The sequence below is a fragment of the Rattus norvegicus genome, chromosome 13, assembly GCF_021556685.1.
Source record: "Rattus norvegicus strain SHRSP/BbbUtx chromosome 13, alternate assembly SHRSP_T2T, whole genome shotgun sequence".
NCBI lineage: Eukaryota > Metazoa > Chordata > Mammalia > Rodentia > Muridae > Rattus > Rattus norvegicus.
In genome coordinates, this window is record NC_141546.1 from 52,858,132 (window position 1) to 52,880,751 (window position 22,620).

Sequence of the window (22,620 nt, forward strand, 5' to 3'; positions counted from 1 at the left end):
CTGGTTCTTACTTCAGGACGCTCGCTCATGCTTGCGCGCGTGCGTGCGCGCGCACGCACACACACACACACACACACACACACACACACACACACACACACACACACACATTGAAAATAATTGTTTTCAAGGTGAAATAAAGACACAAGGTCTAAAAGTCAACCGTGCTGTATAGTAGGACTAAAGTCCAGGGAACCAATCCCCTTAGGAATTTTATAAGGAACAGTCTGGACTTCTTCACAAGCAACATCTTTGGGGCAGTGCCCAGGTGTCAGGATAATTTTAGAAAAACAAAAAACCGCAGTAGTTGGATTTAAAACTGCCTTGGACTATTTTTTTTACCCATATATTAAAAAACTTGAGAAAGAAGGTTATTTTATTTTTATATTTTTGTGATCAAACATAAAACATTTCTCTGCATTGTGTGTCATACACTAATTACTTTCCCATGACCTAAAACAGCCCCAGCTGTTGTATGCCACAAATGTCACCGGATAGGATCATTTTGGAAGCTGTCAGGTTTTATGCTGTCCATCAACTGTGTTGACATTCAACGTCAGCAAAGGCTGTGAGTCTACTAACTGTGGAGAGGACCTCTCCAGATTCCTCTAAATCATACTGCTACCGTACATTGAGAATAAGCACTAATTTTTTTATTTGTTTCTTTGTTCTGTTTGATTCCACTTTGATTTAAAAAAGAAAAAAGCGGTAGTTGAGTTTGTGGTTTACTTTTATTTTTGTATTTAAATGAAAGCAAACTGGAAATTATATAGTGATCAGTTTTACTTGAACTGTGATGTGTGACAATGTTGGCATAATTTCTGATTTAACCCCACACTTCTGATTTATAGGGATGGTTTGGAAGTGTTTGATTTGGTTTGTTTGTTTGTTTTTAATTATGTGTATGTATTTTTGTGCACGTGAATGTTGGTCCTGTGGAAAACAGACACATTGGATCCCATTGAAGCTGGAATTGCAAGTCGTTGGGACCCACCCATCCTGGGTACTAGTAACTGAATTCAGGTCCTAGGAAAGGAGAGTTTTGTCTTTTAACCACTGAGACATCTCTCCAACCTCAGATGGGAGTTTGTTTATTACATATCTTTTTTCTGTTTTTTTTTTTTTATTAACTTGAGTATTTCTTATACACATTTCGAGTGTTATTCCCTTTCCCGGTTTCCGGGCAAACATCCCCCTCCCCCCTCCCCTTCCTTATGGGTGTTCCCCTCCCAACCCTCCCCCCATTGCCGCCTTCCCCCAACAGTCTAGTTCACTGGGGGTTCAGTCTTAGCAGGACCCAGGGCTTCCCCTTCCACTGGTGCTCTTACTAGGATATTCATTGCTATCTATGAGGTCAGAGTCCAGGGTCAGTCCATGTATAGTCTTTAGGTAGTGGCTTAGTCCCTGGAAGCTCTGGTTGGTTGGCATTGTTGTACATATGGGGTCTCGAGCCCCTTCAAGCTCTTCCAGTTCTTTCTCTGATTCCTTCAACGGGGGTCCTGTTCTCAGTTCAGTGGTTTGCTGCTGGCATTCGCCTCTGTATTTGCTGTATTCTGGCTGTGTCTCTCAGGAGCGATCTACATCCGGCTCCTGTCGGCTTGCACTTCTTTGCTTCATCCATCTTGTCTAATTGGGTGGCTGTATATGTATGGGCCACATGTGGGGCAGGCTCTGAATGGGTGTTCCTTCAATCTCTGTTTTAATCTTTGCCTCTCTCTTCCCTGCCAAGGGTATTCTTGTTCCCCTTTTAAAGAAGGAGTGAAGCATTCACATTTTGATCATCCGTCTTGAGTTTCATTTGTTCTAGGCATCTAGGGTAATTCAAGCATTTGGACTAATAGCCACTTATCAATGAGTGCATACCATGTATGTCTTTCTGTGATTGGGTTAGCTCACTCAGGATGATATTTTCCAGTTCCAACCATTTGCCTACGAATTTCATAAACTCGTTGTTTTTGATAGCTGAGTAATATTCCATTGTGTAGATGTACCACATTTTCTGTATCCATTCCTCTGTTGAAGGGCATCTGGGTTCTTTCCAGCTTCTGGCTATTATAAATAAGGCTGCGATGAACATAGTGGAGCACGTGTCTTTTTTATATGTTGGGGCATCTTTTGGGTATATGCCCAAGAGAGGTATAGCTGGATCCTCAGGCAGTTCAATGTCCAATTTTCTGTTTTTTAAAAACCATTTTCTTGGAGGAAAATAGGTGAGACTTGTCATGGATTGAGTTGAGAAACTGGCTTCTGGCATGAGAAGAGGCTCACCTTGTCGTTTGACCATAGAAACCTCTCTGGTGCCCAGTTCTCACACTGGTGTCTTTACATTTTAAATACATTCTGTTTTGAAGCCAGTACTGAATAAATGACAGGGTCATCAATAAATTGATACAAAAAGACTCTACTTTTACCTGTCACCATCTTGGGAGCTTTTGTCTGTGGAACTCAAGAGAAAAAAAGGTAATAAAGCAAAATTTAAACAAAACAATCAGGGCAAATTGTAAGTACTGGGAACTGTGGTCAATGTTTGATGGACACGATCTCATTTGGTGCTGTGCCATCAGTATTATTATCTGCATTTTGCCATGGGAGAAACTGAGGAATAGCTCGATTAACCTGCTAGGGAACACTTAAGTCACTTGGCACTGCTCAAGTGACCCATAAGCATTTGATCAAAGATTCCACCCTAGACCGGTCTGATGCTCAATTTATTTAGCTAATTACTTGCTAAATTTTCTTGCCACAGTGCAATCGAATCTGAGGGCTCAAAATATTTCTCCTGAAAGGGAGAAGCTGTCCTGCCAATTGAGAAGACGATCCATTCTTCTTTACTCAACTTGGTTTCCGAGTCTAGAGAAGCACGGCAGGTCTGGGAACTCAGAGGAGGAAAGGGGGCTTAAAGAAAAAACAGACCACGGCTATAAAGAGTCAGATGGCTAACATCTGGACAGCTTGTGGTTGGGCTGAGAAGACTGCTGTGTGAATTACAAAGGTATGACAAATTTTTGACTCTGTTCTAATTTGGCTCAGCCTGCCTGCCTGCCTTTAGCTCTTTTGGCGAACTTTCCCCATTTGGGCTAAACTACCCTTTCACAACGCAGTGTGCGTGCATGCACTGTTGAGGAGTATCAAGAGGCTCTCTGTTTTGGTTTCCACCTCACTTTGTTTATTTGCTGCAGGGGAGGAATCTCGTCATACCCGATGGTTCCTTACATCATATTCTCTGCCCTGGGCATGGAGCGCCCGAGTATAAGCATTTGCAGTTACACGGGGATGATTACTGGCACGTCTGGCTTTCAGGGATACCCAGAGGAGTGCCGACCTCATGGGCTCTGACTCTTCATGAGGTTTTTGGCCTCCTCCTCTGCCTCTTGACCAGAAGTTTCCCCAATGCTCACATGTTGGTATCTGTGCTAATTCCCATTGACAATCTGAGGTCCTACGTCTGACTTTTTAACCTTGATCAAACCTTGAAAATACCATTTTTTCGGTTCCTATTTAGGAAAAGATTTCATGTTACAATGTTTTGTGAAACAAACTGCAAAGTAAGAAGATACAGGAGTTCAGATTCAGGGGCAGAAAGCACCTGAGATCTGTGCTATCAATTCAGGACAGTGGAAGTTTCAGACAACCTGTGGTTTGCAATCTCTTTGGTGGTTGAATGACCCTTTCATAGGAATCACCTAAAACCATCGGAAAACACTGATATTTACATTACATTTCACAACGGTTGCAAAATTACAATTATGAGGTAGCAATGAAAACATTTTATGGTTGGGTCTCTCTGCAACATGTGGAAACTCTATTAAAGGGTCAGTGCAGTTGAGAACCACTGCTATTCAGAGTCCACAGGAATTGCTCTCAGCAGGTGTACTACACAGGTGGACAAAAGGACCACAGGGAAGCCACGTGAACTTGCACATGGTAGTAGAGAATTAAAACGTAGGTCTGTGTTATTTGAACGTTATTACTTTTAGATGATTTGATGATACATTAAATAGATTTGAACAAGGCAAGCTTAGGACTGGGTTGGTCCTTTGGGCTTTGGGATAAATATAATAAAGGGAAACAGAACTCAAAGTTGAAGGGAAGACTCTTCCGTATATATAAACATGTTAAGGAAGGGAGGAAGGAGACCTGGGTCTTAATTCCAATCTAATATACCACGTTACCACGTAAATGAGTTAGGAAGATGTACTTGGTTTTCACAGGCACTGAACTCCTCAGTAAGCGAGCTCCAACTGTCCTCCAAACATAAGCTTATAGTTCACATGACAATAGTGTTCCCTAAACAAGAAGACACAATTCTTCTTACATGAAAATTAAAATGGGACTTTGTTCTTCTGTCCTCTAGAGAACCTACTGCCTGGACTTACGTTTATTTCCATTTAGTTGTTCATTTATGCCTATAAAAATTTTACGAACAAAACTTTTATGTAGGCTGGGCATGTAGTCATAGCTCCCAGCAGCTAAGGGATGAAGGGTTATGAGTTCAAGGTCACCTTGGACTACACAGCCATCCCCTGCTTTGAAAACACAAACAAAACAAGCATATACCTTTATATCACCTTGCTTTGAACATAGAGGCATTAGAATATTAATGATAAGCAACATATTGTTGGATGTTTTTCTAGTTGTTTTTGATATGGTGCCTTAATTGTTTCTATAACAAAATGGACATCTGTCCTTTAGTTGAGAATTTAACTTCTAATTTTGATAGGGAAAGTTCAATCTGAGTTTCATTCATTTTTAACATCTACATAAAAAGTCTGCTTCAATCCCCACAAATGCCTATCGACAATTAACCTGCTTATGTAGCAACTTTTGAAAGCCAAAAGTATTTTAATGTGGCCCAAGTACACAAAAATGTTGAACAGATATGTCTCTCTATGTCTAGTCTATCTCAGTCTACCTGAATACCTCCATACCAAGCTACTAAAGATTCATTTTCAGAGAGTAGAAGACTTGAGAATACATTTTCTTCTTTGTGCTTCTGTGAATTGTGCTAATTTCCTAAAGTGAACAAATGTTACTTTTATAATAAAAAGGTTATTTCCACAAGACTATCAGACAATGCTTCATTTGTCAACTCTAAGCATTATTGATATTTGTTATATTTTATTTACTTTAATAACTGTAAATGCTGGTGAAGGTGAATGACTTGTGCTGTCAGAATATCTGAATATCAGATGCACTAAACAGAGAAAATGCATTTCTAAAGATTAACAGTATGAAACCACACGAAGGCGGCGACAATGAAGGGCCATCTGAAACCTGTCGCAGACATCTTGAGGGCAGCTTACTATTAATAGTGAGGCTAGCTAAGATAATCGTAAACAATGAGGCTTAAGAATAAATAAAAAAGTGATGTGCTAGAATCCAAAAATTAGGGTTTTTTCCATAAAAGAGGCTCACACAATTTCAACTCCAATGAATTCACTTGCATTAATACATTTACTTTGCAGGCGGAATATCCTTGCATAAAAATAAGCTCTGGACAAGTGTGGCTGAATCTCATTATTTATTTCGGTTGTCTATATCTATAATCCATTTTCTAAATTGTATTTTCAAATATTTATCTGGTAAAGAGTATGCCAAAATTCACTGAAAGGAAATATAAAAGAATCCCACCCTTTCACTTAATAAAAAGAAAAAAGTCATCAAAACAGTGTAGGGGAAGAAGTAAAATGACCTGAAGGACCCAGCGGCTTCTTACAGAGATGAGAGTTTAAAATTATGGTTTCTCAGCCCAAGATAATTCATGCGGAACCCGGTGAATGAGAAGAAAACATCAACTATTTGGAAAAAGTTGAATATAACAAAAGACATAAAAGAAAATGTTACTTAATCTGGCAAGAACTAAAAATTCAGTTTGTTATCCCAAAGTTTATATATGTTAATAATTTAAGCACAGTTAGGTCGCGCCTTTCAAAAGTCACTGTACATGAAACTTTTATCAGTTACAATGTTGGACTATTATTCTATTAAAAGTCAAGAGAGAACGGCTGCTTTTTCCAGAAAATTCTATCGTTTTTCAAAGTTACCAGTTTTCCAAGTGTGAGGTTTTGTATATCTCTGTATCATAATGAAGGATTTTAACCGATTTAAATTCACATATAAAATCATGTAAAAACTGGTTCATAATGTTAGAAAGAAGAGTGGCTTAGGATTTTTCCCTTTGAACTATGGATTTGGCTTTCTTGAAGGGCTGATGTGTTGTACCAGGATATTCCCTTGACTCTGCATTACTAAGGAAGCTGCTGGCCAAACCAGTGTGGTGTTTCAGATTTTTACTGTCTATTTTTGAAGCTAATTCTCAGCTCTATTATGTCCAAGAAAAACGGGCATTAAAGAGTGCAGACAAAGGTGCCCACAATAAGCAGATTATCTTCTCCCTGTTAATTTTGCAGCTAACAATGCCGTCATCCTCACGGGTGCTCAAATGAAAGCGGTGTCCTTCCCCCTGCAGACCCACCTAAGAGTCTCACAATCCACATCGCTTTGAACAGGGGAGGGGGGTGACGGCGGGAAGACACAGCCATTAAGTTTCCTAAAATGTCAAAACTGTAAATATTTCCAAATACACTCTGTGCCAGGCACCATGTAGGTTTCATTATTTTAAATTTCTCAGCAGCCCCGCGAGATAAGTTGATGTTACTGCCTTTTGACAGAAAACCGGACCTCAAAGTGATTAGGTCCACGCCGCTGGACAGTGGCGACCCCGAATTTTACTGTCTCCAAAATTCGGGGGAATTTCTTAAAAGTCACTCTTTTGTGTTCTCTGGATAAGAACATCATGACTGATTTTTTTTTTTTTTTAACAAAGGAGAACCTTCTCTCTTTGTCTTGTAACAGAAATTCAAATACAGGAAGCTTGGGTTAAGACTTGATGTGCCAGGGTGGGGAAATCCAGAGAGGGGGGTGCTCCATCCTCTCAGACGAGAAAGGGAGGGAGAAGGGAAATAAGGCTTGTGGGAGGGGGTGACTGAAAGGGGGTGCATTGATCAAGATATAAAGTGAATTAAAAAAAACACCCAGATATCTGTTTCTTAGGTTTCAGAAATGATTTTTTGCTGTGTAGGTCAGAGAATCACAGCTTCCTACTACGTTTCTTGGGTGACCTTTTGGCTTGTTAGACTAATGCCTTTTGGTCTTTCCACCCCGTCTGCCCCTCTTGGGTACACATAACCACATCTCTCCTTTGCCGAACAGGCAACGAAAGTTGGACTATTCCTGTATTTAGCAGTTATGAATGAGCGCCCCTTCCCCCCACCTCGCTGCAGCAAGCGAATGGTGACGGCTATCCTTCTAAACCACATGGCATCCACAGAACACTAACACTTAAATTATATTCTTAAATGAAGGACATGAGAAATAGCCCAGTCAGTAAAGTGTTTGCTGTGCCAGCATGAGGTCCTGGTATGCTGATTAACAGCCCCCTCAGCTCTGGGAAGCAAAGACAGGTGGGTCCCTGGAGCTTACTAGAGAGTCCTCATGCCCTAATGGTCAAAACTCAACATCCAGTTAGAGACCACCACCTACAACAACACCCTACAAAACAATGTAGACGCTACCTAAGAAGGAAAATACACAAGGTTATCCCCTGATGTCCACACATTCGTACATACCCATGCTGCACACACACACACACACACACACACACAAACACACACACACACACACAAATGAGGTAAAATAATGTTGTCAGTGCTTGTTAAGAACATGTAAAGAAATTGCTTTTAAACCTTGACCATTTTACCTTGCCTCAAGCTCTCTCCTGCCAGTAGGTTTGCAGGAACGTGACTCCACCAAAGTGACAGTATCTGCTCACATTCTGTTGATGTCAGAGTGGTTCCTGTTGGACATAAAGGAGCTAATAATGCAAAAAAAAATAGATATCTAAACGTTAATCCTATGTCGTTATAATATCCATTCTGACTCTGCTGTCCGGTGAGAAAGAAAATGCACAGCAGCAATAGCAGCAGAGACAGAATGAGAGCTGGTAGTGTGGTACAAGGCAAGCACAGGGAAAACCTTGCAGGAGGAAGGCGATCTGTAAGTTGGTGAAAACCAGTAGGGTTCTACCAATGCATACAGAGGCAGATGCTGGTGGATCTCTGTGTGTTCAAGGCCATCTGGGTCTATATAGTGAATTCTAGGCAACCCAGAGCTACATAGTGAGATGTTGTCTTAGAAAAAAAAAGAAAGAAAAAGAAGAACTAAAGAAGAGAAGGAAGGAGGGAAGGAAGGAAGGAAGGAAGGGAGGGAGGGAGGAAAGAAGATAAAATAAGGTGCAGTATTATAATAAGGTACGGCATTATATGCTTAAAATCTCACGACTTGGGAGACAGAGACAGCAAGATTTCGAGAAGTTCTAGGGCAGCCTAGAGTACATGACAAGACCCTGTCTTAAGCCAAAGGAGAAGGAAGGAAGGGAGGGAGGAAGGGAGGGAAGGAGGAAAGAACAAGCCATGTGTATAAGGGGCTACTTATTTCCAAGTCATCTTTCCTCTCTAGTATGATTCTTGTAATTCTTAATAGTCCAGTGGAAGCAGATGAGGAACCAGTTTTTCAAAGGCCCTGTTCTTAACCCTGGGTCATGATTCTTTGCTGGGCAACCACTCCTAAAGATGTACATGTGTGAGCGATGTGTAGGCCAGATGACAAACTCTACTGCTGTTCCTCAGGTATTATCTACCCTGTTTGCTGTTGTCTTCATAGAGTCTCTCATTGGCCTGGAAGTCACCAAGTAGGCTATGGTGGTTGTCCAGTGAGCCCCAGGGATTTACACATCTATCTCCTGAGCACCAGAATCACGCGTGTGCACCATCATATCTGGCACTTTTTAATATCAATTCTGAGGATCAATCTGAAGTACATGGCAAGCAGTTTACCACCTTTTTTATTTCCTCAACCCACCACTGAAATCTCTAATGGAAGCTCTTTCTGTGAGTTCTTTTCCTCCAGCTTCTTCATATGGGCACAATAAAAATGTCAGATGCCCTTCAGTGTGGTCTATATCATTTTCTGTGCACCCTAAGGATACTTGGCTTTCTTTGTTCTGTGGCTTGATCACTAACACGGAATTAGCTCTGTACCTGAAGGAAAATGGGGCAGGTTTAGAAAAACAGCAAGAATAGCACTATTTCCAGCATTTGACAAGAATCAAAAAAAAAAAAAAAAAAGAAAAAAAGAAAAGAAAGACATAAAAATGCTGACTTTTAAACAGGATATGCTTGTAATGAAAATCCAATATCTCCTTTCTAGTCCATGGGAGGGTGGAGGGCTTGACTGAACATGATCTGATGTGAAGCTTTGGCAATGAGGTTCACCCAGAATGCACTTTGCTCAGTCCTGCGGGGCATGCCCCAAACCATTCACTATCCTCTCCACAGGCTTGAAGCTCACCTGTCCATTGTCAGATTTCACGAGCACCGGACTCCTCATCAATCGGATAATTTAGAGCTTGCAGAGCATTTTTAAGGCCTCAGAACAGGCTCTTTTGTCTTTCACCCGACTCACATACTCAGCATAAAATGTTCTTGCTCAAAGATTGTGGCATGGTGGAAGTCGTAGGATGGGTCTTTGGAGGAAGAGAGCCTTGGAATGGAAGGTTGGGGATTGGATTATCATCCAACTTATCATAGGATGCCTTCGGCCAAGAATGAACTAGCTTCTAAATCTCTGTGCCCTATGCAAGCCCCAACTGTTCCTTTTTATAGGCGTGGTGGTCTATTAGAGTAGAGTGATCACGTGACGCCAATGAGGGACTCAAGTACTGATAACAGTTCTCCTTCTTCCCCTCAAGTTTCTGAACACTATTTTTTTTTCAAGCAGAGATTCTTACCTCCCTTGTTTCAGGCTGTTTCTTCTCTCTAGAGCAGAGGGCGGGCACAAAATGTCCAAAGTAAAACGTCCAGGTTCCATAGCTTTGGGTCCCTCCTACACAGTCAGCGGGAAGCTCTCACCATTCTTCATGCCACCCTGACGGTGCTGAGGCCGGAGCTGGAGAACAATCAGTGCTTGTACTCTTGTCTGCTACTGTGGCTATGATTAGCAAAGGCCTTTATCCCTGACTAGAAGTCAAATGTCTTCCCCAGCATCCGTGCAAACTGCAAGCTAACTTGTCTGTTCATAAGCAGTATCAAAATCTCTAGGGCTGGGGATTTAGCTCAGTGGTAGAGCGCTTACCTAGGAAGCGCAAGGCCCTGGGTTCGGTCCCCAGCTCCGGAAAAAAAAAGAACAAAAAAAAAAAAAAAAAAAAAAAAACCCTCTGCCTCTTGACAGCTCTTTATTAGAGCGCCCCCTCAAGGGTTAGATGAAAAACCCTCTCGGCAAGTATTTTTTCAATCCAAAGGAAGGTAGCTGGTGCTCTTACCTGTTTGGGGGTGCTGTTTTGTTTATTCATGAAAAGACAGGGTAGGCTTTCTTGCTTTGGGTTCTGTGAGATTTACACTATGGCTGGGAATCTAAAATCCTGCATGGCAGGCATATTCTATAATGAATCCCATTTATTATAGCATTTGTCAATGAAAGCTAGGGAAAAAAACCAATGAGATACAAGCATGCTTAGAACGGAACTCAATACAGTGACACATAGATTTTACTGCTGTGGTGATACCTTGTACAATGCATATTTAGTTTTAATACTTAAAAACAGAAAGAGGCACCGGGGAGAAGTTTCGGTTGGTAAGGCGCTTGCTGTGCAAGCCTGAGAAGCTGACTTCAAGTCCTCAGCACTCATGTTCCAAGCTGTGGAGACACACCTGTGGAGGCACACCTGTGGAGGCACACCTGTGGAGACACACCTGTGGAGGCACACCTGTGGAGACACACCTGCAATTGCAGCTCTAGGGAAGCAGCGACAGAAGGGTCCCAGGGCTTTCTGGACATCTCATACGAGCAGAACCCAAGTTCAGTGAAAGAGCCTATCTCAAAATAGAAAGATGGAGAGTGATAGAGGAAGATCTCCTTCTCTCCGTTCCTCTCCTCCCTTCCCCACATATACACATATCCCAGAAAGAAATGAAGATCAATATAAATGAAAAGCAGCCTGGGTGTCTTTGACAGTGGGAGAGGATGTGTCTAGTCCTGCAGTGACTTGATGTACCAGGGCGGGTTGCTATCCAGGGGAGCCTCCCCCTCCTCAGAAGAGAAGGGTGTGCGGAGAGAGGGGCTATATGAAGTAGGGATGGGGGGGGGGCTTCGATCTGGATTACAGTGAATAAATAAATTAATGGGAAACAAAAACAAAGATTGGCTTTGAACTGGACATGGCTCTGCAGCCTGTACTCCTGGTACTCTGTGGAAGTTAAGCAAGTTAGTGTTTTAGGGCAATCTGAGGACAGTGTGAGTTACAAAGCAAGACTAAGGTAAAGGAGGCTTGTACCCCATGGTGAGTTTGAGGCCAGTTTGAGCTACACCAGAGAATAACCCATACCTCTACATCCACAAGAGGGCAAGGGAGTGGGAGGGGGAGAGGAAGGGGGCAAGGAGAGGGAGGGAGGTATGGAGGGGGGGAGGGAGAGAGAGAGGGAGAGGGAGAAGAAAAGGGAGAGGGAGGGAGCGAGGGAGGGAGAGAGAGAATATGAAAATGAGAACAGATATAAAGATAGCAGATTTCAACTTTAGGGGGTGAGAGTTAACTTTATGGTTCAACTTGACTGAGTTATTATAAGATATCCGGCCCCAGATACCTGGCTATACATTGCTTTCTGAGTATATCTATGAGAATAGTTCTGATATTTTTAGCATTTTTATTGTTACTGTTGTGTTTGTATGTGTCTCTGTGCCTGTGCAAGTGTGGGTCCATGCGCATGGATGGAGGTTAAAGGGCAGCTCTGTGAGGTCGGTGTTCTCCTACCTCTTCATGGATTCCAGACACTAGGACTTGTTTCCAGGCATGTGTGGCAAGAACCTTTACCTGCTGAGCCATCTCATGGGCACCTGAGCTGCTGAACTGAATAAAGAAGATGGCACTCATGGCCGTAGAGAGTGACACCATCCAGTCCTCCGAGGACCCAAGTACAGCATAAAAGCTGATAAGTTCACAGGCTCCAAACTGAGGGCAAATCAAAACGAAAGTCAATACAAAAGCAGGGATGCTCTGCTAGCCTGCTTCAAACTGCACCACTGATTTTCCTTTCCCACCAGACTGCGCGTCTCTCAGCCCCCATTGTCACGTAGAACAAGGCCTTAAAAACCATTCTCTTGAGGCTGGAGGGATGGCTCAGTGGTTAAGAGCACTGACTGCTCTTCCAGAGGTCCTGAGTTCCATTCCCAGCAACCACATGGTAACTCACAATCATTTGTAATGAGATCTGATGCCCTCTTCTGGGAAGACAGCTACAGTGTACTTATATGTAATAAATAAATAAATCTTTAAAAAAATCATTCTCTTCCTAGATTTATTATGTAAATGGAATATCGCATAAACTGTAACCAGGACACACACACTGACTCATATTTACCTAGTGATCGCACTGTGTCCTTGGAGAACTCTGACATATAGGAAAATCCATAACAATGTCTGTTATCTTTGTGGTACTCGACACATGTTTTTACATATTATGTTATTTGACTTTTATAACATCTTTTCAAAGTAAGCGACGTGGCATTTTATTATTTGCAAGTTGGAGAAATGAGCATTCTATCTTAAATCCACTTGTAAAATGATAAGTCTTGGCCAGGTAGAGTGGTATACACCAACAATTCCAGCACTCTGGAAGCTGGAGCAGGGGGATTGAGAATTGAAGGCCTACCTGGAATACACAGTGAGATACTGTGTCAAAACTCCAAACTAAGGACTGGGGTTTGTCTCAATGGGTAAAATGATTACCTAGCATCCAAAAATGCCCGAGTTTGACACCCAGCACTACTTAAAACTGGGCATGGCAGTGCATGCCTGGTAGGAGAGACAGCAGGTTTCTGAGTTCAAAGCCACCCCCAACCACATAGGAAGTTCAAGGTTAACCTGGACTACAGGAGATCCTGTCCCCATCCCCCCCAAAAAAATTTAAAACAATAGTAGTAACCATAATGGTGCATTCTCACTTTCCAGCTCATTTTGTTCTGCCGATAGTGACTGTTTGTGAAATCTTTGTAATCTTAAATTTATAGCACTCACTCAGATAACTCTGAGGACAGAAAATTAACTACGCTCAAACACTAGCCAACATAAGATACTCTGGCATGATTTTGCTCACCAACCGACAGGCAGAGAGTTGCACGGTTTGTTTACATTGAAGGCTCTGTTAGCTTGAAAAATGGCAGTTTGAGCTTCTTGGTGCTTGGTAACCCTTATGCTTTATGAGAAGAGGTCAGAGGAAGAGGGGAAGTTCAAAACATTATTCTTTGGACCCAGCACAGTACCAGGAGCACAAGTGAGCCTCGTCTTGTTATTTCACTGGCAATAAATTTAAGTGCTGGGCGTCTCCCAGGAGCAAGCATTAGGAAGCACGCTCCCTGTCTGAAATCTTCCATTGGCGACGGCTTTTCCCCTTACCATCACAGATATTAATTATAAAGGCAAACATTCGTTTGAACAGTTATGTCTTCTTTTGGCATTTTTTTTTCTTAGTCGAACTCCATCAATTTTGACAGGCAAACTTTTATAAAAACACATCATCTTCACATGTCTGCTAAATTAGCTTGTTGCTATGTTTCAACTTGAAATATTACTTTAACTGTTATACCAACAGTCAAAAACAGATGGGACTGCCACAAGATGGTGCCTCGGGAAACTCTGGGGACATAAACTGATTTTGTTGTCTTAATGAGACCTATTTGGGAATAAATCCTTTTTCAGGTTCTTGCCACAAAGGAAAACAATTTTTTTTTCCCGTTTACAGAAAATGTGGAAACGAAAACAACATCCTCCAGTTGGTAAATACTGCATAAACTAAAAAGAGAAATTGTCATTATTTAAGGATACATCATGCCACCTGAAGTCTATGTTCGTGCTGAGAGGGAAGATGCTCCCCTTAAGCGATGCTTCCCACTCGGAAGAAAAGGATGCAGGAGAGCAAGAGAAGGAAAAGGATAACAAACAGGAGGGACCCCGGACAAAGACTATGAACTTAACGGTTTGCCACCAATGGTCAGCCTCTGCACGTTCCCTTCTGTCCTCACATTCTGACAGCATCGAAGCTGGACAGTAGGAGAGGAAGCTCTAATATCCACCAATCACCATTTACACATGGCAGTCTTCCTTACTCATACATACTATGTGTGGACGATTGCTGTAGACGTTGGGTTTAAACTATGAGGTAACAGGAGCCCTGTCCTTTAGCTCTGCGAGTCCATACTGAAGAAATTAAAATTTCTTCCTCATCCTACATGAAATAGGCACACTTTCATATATTGCTGTAAAAGTCTATTGACGTTTTTTCTTTCTAACCATTTTTGGTCTACCACCTGCCATGCTTTATGGGTGGCTGTTCCTTTGGTTTTGCCCATTGACAAAGTTTCCTATTTTTCAGCCTGTAAGCTGTGGTTCCTAAATAAGTGATATTCACAAGGCAGTTACCATTTGTAGAGCTATTTAGTCTTCCAATCGTCAGGTCTTAATGAGCATTTCCAAATGAATAGCCGGTTTATTTCCCTTTAAGAGTATACATGGAGGGACCCGTGGCTCCAGCTGCATATGTAGCAGAGGATGGCCTTGTTGAGCATCAATGGGAGGAGAAGCCCTTGGTTCTGTGAAGGCTCATGCCCCAGTGTAGGGGAATGCCAGGGCAGTGAGGTAGGAATGGGTGGGTGGGTGGGGGAGCACCCTCATAGAAGCAGGGGGATGGGGATGGGATAGGGGGTTTGCAGGGGGGAGAGGGCCAGGAAAGGGCATTAACATTTGAAATGTAAATCAATAAAATTCCATTAAGAAAGAGTTCATTATCTCCTGGTTTTATTTATTTATCCTGTGCTTTACTTTCTATTAAATGTCTGAGTGAAAGGTCAGCTATGGGCACTAGGTTGATATTCCTCTCTCTTGACCAGAACATTAACATTTTTCAATTCATAAGAAAATAACCAGTGATTACAAGACAAGAATACCACCCCATACTGACATGTTCTGTTTCCCACAGGTACATAATTTTAGATATAATAAACGGTCATATTCTTCCTTCAAAATATTCAGTCCAGGGCAGTCCGTAGTGTTCAGTGCCTACTAGTATGTTCTCACCCTTAAGGATGATGGCTTTTGGTGTGTGAGTTATATATGTATAAAACTGCAACAAAATGGAAGGGAATGTGTATCTGGGGAGACACTGTTTCATATATATACATACATGATGTTGTTATGTCAGCCATTATTCTAGGCACTTTGGTGCACAGAGGCTAGGTCAACAAGGCTGGGGTTTATGGTAATTCAATCACATGAGTTCCTTCATGATATGAGCTGATTAACTCAAGTTTCCTCTGACAATTCCAAGTAGATCTTATCTCATAATTTTATCAGCACATGATGGTTTTTTTTTTTTTAAGTGGGACTATCATGAAGACTTTCTATGGGATCTAATCATGCTGAGCAGATTTTATTGAATGGAATTCTATATCTTACAAGTCACTCATTGGCATGAAGGGAGAGGGGAGGACAGAGGTAGCAGAGACTAAGGAAAGCCCAATTTATCATTTTGAAAGATTCTTTTCGTGTGGAACCCTAATTGTCACTTGCTGGTACAAGCGCTTAGAATTTTTCCCGATTTTAACAACCAAAGGTGTTTAGCAAGAACCTGAGCCCTAGCACATTTCATCCAGACACTGGATTTTCTGTTCACTCGCTAAGCAGATGAGAGATGGCAACCCTGAAACTCCAACCAGCACTTCACACATCACTGATGCTTTGTTAATGGGGGAGCTAATTACTATTCCAGTTCCCTGGCTTAAGCGTCTTCAATTCTACTGGCTTACGCCTCGGGCATCAAGAATAACAAAACCAAACATGGGGCTTTCTATGAGCTACGTTAAGGAAATAACCCAGCTATGTTTTAGCGAAATTGTTTGTCATCAAATATACATGAAGGACCTGGTGCCCTACCTGACTAGACATGACAATTTAACTTGGTGTTTTCCACTGTGGCAACATGATCATAAACATATTAACAAGTCCCGCGGTGTGATCAACAACAGATGTAGAATTCAAAGTGTTGACAAGTCTCATCAGGTATTTGGGTTTTACATGTTTTCCACCACATCTAAATCCCATTGCTCCCAAAACTGCCTAAGCAACTGTTCTCTGAAAATCTGTTTGCTGTAGAAACATTCCCTTTTGTTTCATGCTTCAACTGGATAAGCAGACATAGGTTCTCTCGCATTGGCTTCGGGGAGGAGAGGAGAATCTGTTTTTACAATGCCAACAACTTATTGCAGAATAGAACCTAAACAATTCTCCCAAGTGTAGAGGAAGTTTTGAGTGAGAGATCTCTCGTCATAGGATCACTGTACATTCCTGAACTGGAAGAGCTTCTAGAAAGAAGGGCACATGCACTCTATAATGTGTGCAATGTAGCAAATCACCATGGGATACCCATCTTATCTTTAAGACACTGGCTTTATTGTTTGCCATTTTAAAAATGTATTCAGTAGGAGCTTAAAAATAAAATGAATAATCACAGTACAAGGGATTTCATTGAAATAAATCCAGTGATTAGTTGAACATCTATTAAAACAAGAAGTAAGCTTTTAAAACTGTAAAAGCAGGGTTTTCTGGAAATACCTGGTGCATTCTGGCATCTTCCTCTTGGGAATTCCCTGCTTCCCATTGGAGGGGCTGTCAGTCCTCTGGCCTTAGGATTCTGGGTGAGAACTTTTCTAACCTGGCTAATCAGAATCCTTCACTCTTTTGGCACAGTAATTTATTCCATCAATAAGCTATAGATCCAAGGCGTAGGAACCAAGGATTTTCCTCTGGGCTTTGCACAAAGCTCCTGGGAAATGCATGCTTTCTGGGCTCACTAACTGTAGGAACAGACTGAGCCCAGCACTGTACGTTACCATTTGCTGCCACCTGGGAGGAGCATTCTGACAAGACTGACACATGGGGCTGGGACCTGGGGGTTCAGGGGAGGTGCGCAGAGCTGTGTCAGTGAAAGGAGGGAGGAGGAAGAGCGATCCTTTGTAACCATAGTCAAGGCCTTAGCACAGGTTCCCAGTGATGTTAGCCATCAAACGAGCTGGTTTAAGTGATGTAGTGTTGGGGTTGGTAAGCTTTTCACGTACAGGATAGACCGAGCTCTGCTTCCCTTCCTCTTTGCATTGTCCCAGGCTAGCACAGTCACTCACTTCTGTCCCTGTGCTGTAGAAGCAACCACAGGCAAGACAGACAACAGGGCATGCTAGTGTTCCAAGAAAACTTTTGTAATATATGTTAAAGTTGGGGTTTCGCATCATTTTGGGGGGTCCGCAAAATACTCCTTTTGATTTGTCTTCTCTGGTTGTTTTAAAGGTAAAGCTTAATTCTGAGTATACAGCTTCATGGTAGAATGCTTGCCTAGCAAGTACAAGCTTGAGGTTCAATCCTAATGCTGGGAGTGCGGAGTAAATCTATTCTGAGCTCCAGGGCTACCCAAGACAGCTCATAGGCAGGCATTGGCTCACAGGCTGTATTATGTCCAACCCTGATCTTATGCTCACTCTTGGTATCCCCTAAGCACTGACTCTGCTTCGCTCTTCTGCCAAGGGTATTTTCCTAAGGGAAAATCTCCACATTCTGTGTCACTCAGTATAAATAGAGTTAATATCATCTTTGCTCCAGAAGTGTCCATTGGCTGAAGGCAGTGGGAAATTTCCATCTTACTGCCCATGGTACAGATTCGGAACTCCCCAAGGACTGAACTGCACACAATGAGCCAGGGATTCTAGGAAAAATGTATCCTCTCTTTCAGACTCCCCCGCCACCATGCCTTCAGCAACTACTCTGGTGATTCCAAAACTAAACAGTGACTCATGTTTACTACAGCCTTTTAAAAAGAATCTTGCTTCCAGGAGCTCACCTTCTGGGTCCGGGTCAAATAGCCAACCCAATGGCAGAACTGGTGAGTTGACTAGAATCTTAATACCATCCACCCATAATCGGGCAGCGAAGTAAAGACAGCCCCTTTACTTTGTTTATTTAACTACTTTCTAATAGGTTCTTAAGGCTTCCAGGAATAGGAACCTTGGCATTTGAGGAAGCACCAGAGAGGACAACTGTAGGCAACTTCCGGGAGGATCGCAGGACTCAGCATGGTCATTCCAGAGTGAAGTGCAGAGGCCCATCTTCAGCTACTGAGGATAAGATACTTTTGCCTGTTAGCCAAGAATTCTCTGGACTCTATGGGAACAACTTCATACAGCACAAGTATCCCTTACTGGGGCTGCTAGACTCTCCTTCAGTCTGTCCCCTCCAATCAGAATGACTTCTTTGTCTTCCCCAAGCATAGCAAGTCAGAAAAACACTTGATAATTTGTTTTCCCTCCATGTCCAGCCCTCTTTATTCAGATACTAGTGCTGTTCATTCCGTATCATTATCAACTACATCTGCAGTGGATATCACTCTCAGAGAGGCTTTCCCTATCTGCTCCGTCTTCCCACCCATTTTTCTCTCCTAACTCTGCTTGGGTTAATTAATAGAACTGCCATCTATCTGAAATTATTTTTTCCACTGTTTTAAATCATCTGCTCCCCTGGTAGAATAGAAGTTTCATGAAGACAGGAACCTTGTCAACCTTTCTCGAAACCCAGTTCCCAGGAAAGTGCCTAAGAGAATGTCTCACACTCAATAAATAAGCGCTGATAAAGCAAGAAAGGAAATTGGAAGGGAGGAAGGAAGGGAGACAAGAAAGTAAGGAAGAATGAGGTGGGGAGGTGAGGCAGGGGAGGAGGCCCTATCTTGGGACTTCATATATCTTTCTTAGCATCACACAACTTAACCTTTCAACCTCCATAAATGTCTGGATTTCCTGTTTTAATTGTTTCACTGAGTGATCATCTGTTGGAACATTTCATGGGAGAGCAAGTGTACAGCAGCATACTTAAAGCATGCTCCCCCTTGGGTGACCAAATGTTATATCCAGAGTATTTCTGGCTAGAACTAGATGTGTTCCTCGCTTACTAAGTGCACAACCCTCCCAAGAGAAGAAATACTGCCTATTTTACCTGCTGTTTTCATGAGAACTAATGTGTAGCTCTCTTTCCTACTTCATGGGCCTCTTCTAGAGTAGGAAATAGAGAAGTTAAGAAGACCAAGGGGAAAAAAAGCCACCCAGCATCCCCTTGAATCCCCTTGGGTTTGGATTCTCAGAGTCTAGTTTTTACATTAGAATCCTGCTTCTAATAGTGTGTTTCTCTTAAAGGAGAAACCGATGCGACCCAAGAGAGCCTGTGCTATCGTACTCCCTAGAAGACAGCACTGCTGTGCAGTGAGACCCACATTCTCTTTCTGTACAGGAGAGGCGGGGGTGATTACTAGATTTTTTATATAATAGTTTAACAACAATTATGAAAAATAATTCCACATCAGGAAATAAAATTTACAGTGCAGAAATTATTAGTTCGCTTAATATGATCTGTGAAAATGTGACCTATCGCAGTGCAGGCTGTCTGCTCCTTAGCCTTATGTCACATTCAGTATCAATGACAATCTAGTGACAATGCTTCCCTTACCAGGTCACCATTTTCAGCGGCAATGGGAGCATGATTTTCTTTTTTTTTTTCTTTTTTAACATGTTTAAATGAATATTTTTTAATTTACACTTCAAATGTCATTCCCTTTCCCGGTTTCCCACCCATAAGCCCCCTATCTCATCCCCTCCCCCTGCTTCTATGAGGGTGTTCCCCCCATCCATCCACCCACTCCTTCTGGCCTCCCCGTACTGACATTCCCCTACACTGGGGGGTTCAGCCTTGGCAGGAGTGAGGCTTCTCCTCCCATCGGTGCCCAACAAGGCCATCCTCTGCTACATATGCAGCTGGAACCATGGGTCTGTTCATGTATATTCTTTGGATGGTGGTTTAGTCTCTGGGAGCTCTGGTTGGTTGGTATTGTTGTTCTTATGGGGTTGCAAGCCCCTTTAGCTCCTTCAAGCCTTTCTCTAACTCCTCCAATGGGGACCCCATTCTCAATTCAATGGTTGGCTGCGAGCATCCGCCTCTGTATTAGTCATGCTCTGGCAGAGCCTCTCAGGAGACAGCTCTATCAGGCTTCTGCCAGCATGCACTTCTGGGCATCAGCAATATTGTCTGGGTTTGGTGGCTGTATGTATATGGGCTGAATCCTCAGATTGGGCAGGCTCTGAATGGCCATTCCTTCAGTCTCTAGGAGCGTGCATTTCTATTTATGTCGTGATAGGGAATTTGGAGTGTCTGGTCACCTCACCTGCTTCCCTAGATATCTAAACTTCACCTAAATATAACAATTTTAATGCATCAGTCAAAAATCTAAATTTGTATACATTTGAAACTAAATTAATATTAATTAAGAAATATTTCTTTAAAGTCGGTTTGTACGTGAATTTATTGATTCAGGACCTCAATTGATTATTGCTACTACAGCCATAGAGAAGTACCAAATCCTCAAGTAACAATGTGCATCAACCCAACAGTGACGGACTAGATGTCTATTTGGTTCACTCGCCAATTTTATCCAGGTATGGGGCTCATAGCAAGAAATCATCAGGAGTCCATGAAGCAGCATTAAAAGCAGGATCCTACAGTTAACACAGACAAAAGTACCCGAGTCAGCCAAGAGAGAACAAAGCAGCTGGCTTCAACCAGACCTACATCCATGATTCCCCTGGGTTCTGGCCAGTGCCAGCTAAAAACATTCTCTAAAAGTTTCTTTGAACTTGTCTAAAGATGTAGTCCCGAGGCCTCCTGGAGTGCTTCTGCAGTGACCAGCCATGGCATTGTAAGTGTGTTAGCTTCTATGGCAGCTTTTTGTCTGAGCATCCACTAATGCATAGTCATCTCTTCCAGGAGCAGCCTAACATTCCAACACTTAACTTCTTCCCGCGATTCTTACTAGGGGCTCCTAATTAGATCAGCAATCCTTTTTATTTCCTCGGCGTTACAAAATCATGTTCCCAAAAGATGTCTGTATATTTATTAACCCTTTAACCTCTAGATAATGACAAAATCTGGTGTACAAAGTAAGTTCTGCCATCTGGGCAGATCTCTCCACTTGGCAAGGAGCCATATCCCAGAAGTGAGATGAGACTGGCAAATCCTCCCTGAAATTTCCTTGTTTCCTTCCTAAGGCATGCAGCACCAGGAGTAAAAAGGAAGCTTAGATTTGTTAACGTCATCTTAAAGGAATACCCTTGGAGCATAGCAAGTTCAGGTGGTCATGAATCTGCCCTCTTTGGGTTATGAAAGAAGAATGACAGAAGTCTAAGTGTTCCAATGACAAAATGTGAGCTAAATTCAATTTCACAGGAGGTGGAAGGCCAACTAGTTAAGAAGCAGCACATTTCATAAAGGACCAGGACACTCAAGGAGAGTCCAATGTCAAGCCTGCATGAGCTTCTGATGGAAGTGGTTCTAGTATTGCATGTGGACTCCTGCCACTTGGTCGAGAATTACTGATCTCTGATACTTACTGTGAAATTGAATAGAAGGCCAAGGGACTGTGTGGGAAGTATGGCACATGTTCCAGGCCGGGAATCTGGCAGGGAGCAGGAAATCTCCTACCATTTCAATCAAGTGTGTATACCTGCGTTTCCAGGGTCTCAGACCCACTCTACCTTACCGAGATTCCTGACATGGTCCATTGTCTCAGGGGACTATCTTTATTTTTTTATAAACTGATAGTCACAGAATGGCTAGGTCATGTTCTATGCAGCTAGCAGTGAGAGCACTAATTTTAAGTCACTAACGTCTTACTTACGTTTAGGATCTAAGTGAAGGTGTTCTGTCCTCATGGACTTAAGTCATAAGTGATTTCAGAAAAGCTGAGCGAGGCTGTAAAGCACATGCTTTTTTATCACGAAGAAGGACGTTGTCTTCCTATGGAAATTCTGCTCTAGACAAAAACTTTCCTTTTCAGAAACTCTTACCCTCAGGTTGGAACCTAACATTTTCAAACTGAGAGTTGAGCAACTTGATAGACTCTGTCTTGGAGCTTCATCTTCAGAACAGGATACAGGGCATGCAAATATTGGTTAAGACTAGAATCAAAAAGGAAATTAAATAAATGCCTTTGAGGTTCTGGTGGATAGTGCCTCAGTACATTTTGGAAGTATGATAGTCCAGGAATATTCGCAGCTTTATCCAGAAGACAAAAAAAAAATTAACTGTTTTCATTTAAATTTTAGATAGTAAAAGGACACTAAAGACATTTTCATAAAACACAATCGTAATCAAACTGCAATTACACAACTGTAAAACACATTGCTACTGAAGTTGTTAGTGTCAGAGCAGGGTCTTGGCACACTAGGCTTGGCCACACATTCCCAAGAGTTCAGTTAGTGACACAAGAAATAGTAATTATCAGGAAAAGGAGATTTATTCAATGTGGCCATGTTGTGAAGAGGAACAAGTGAAGAGACGAAGAGATCGAGTGCCCCCTTCCCCCATCCCCGCCCATCTCTTGAGTTGTGACATGGGGCTTTGGGTTTAAAAAGAGGGCAAGAGGTTGGCATAGT

General features: G+C 42.3%; 1 pseudogene; it reads right to left on the reverse strand.

The window, feature by feature from the left end:
* Positions 1-22,620, reverse strand: part of LOC148001648 (uncharacterized) — a 77,871-nt pseudogene that overhangs the window by 51,015 nt on the left and 4,236 nt on the right.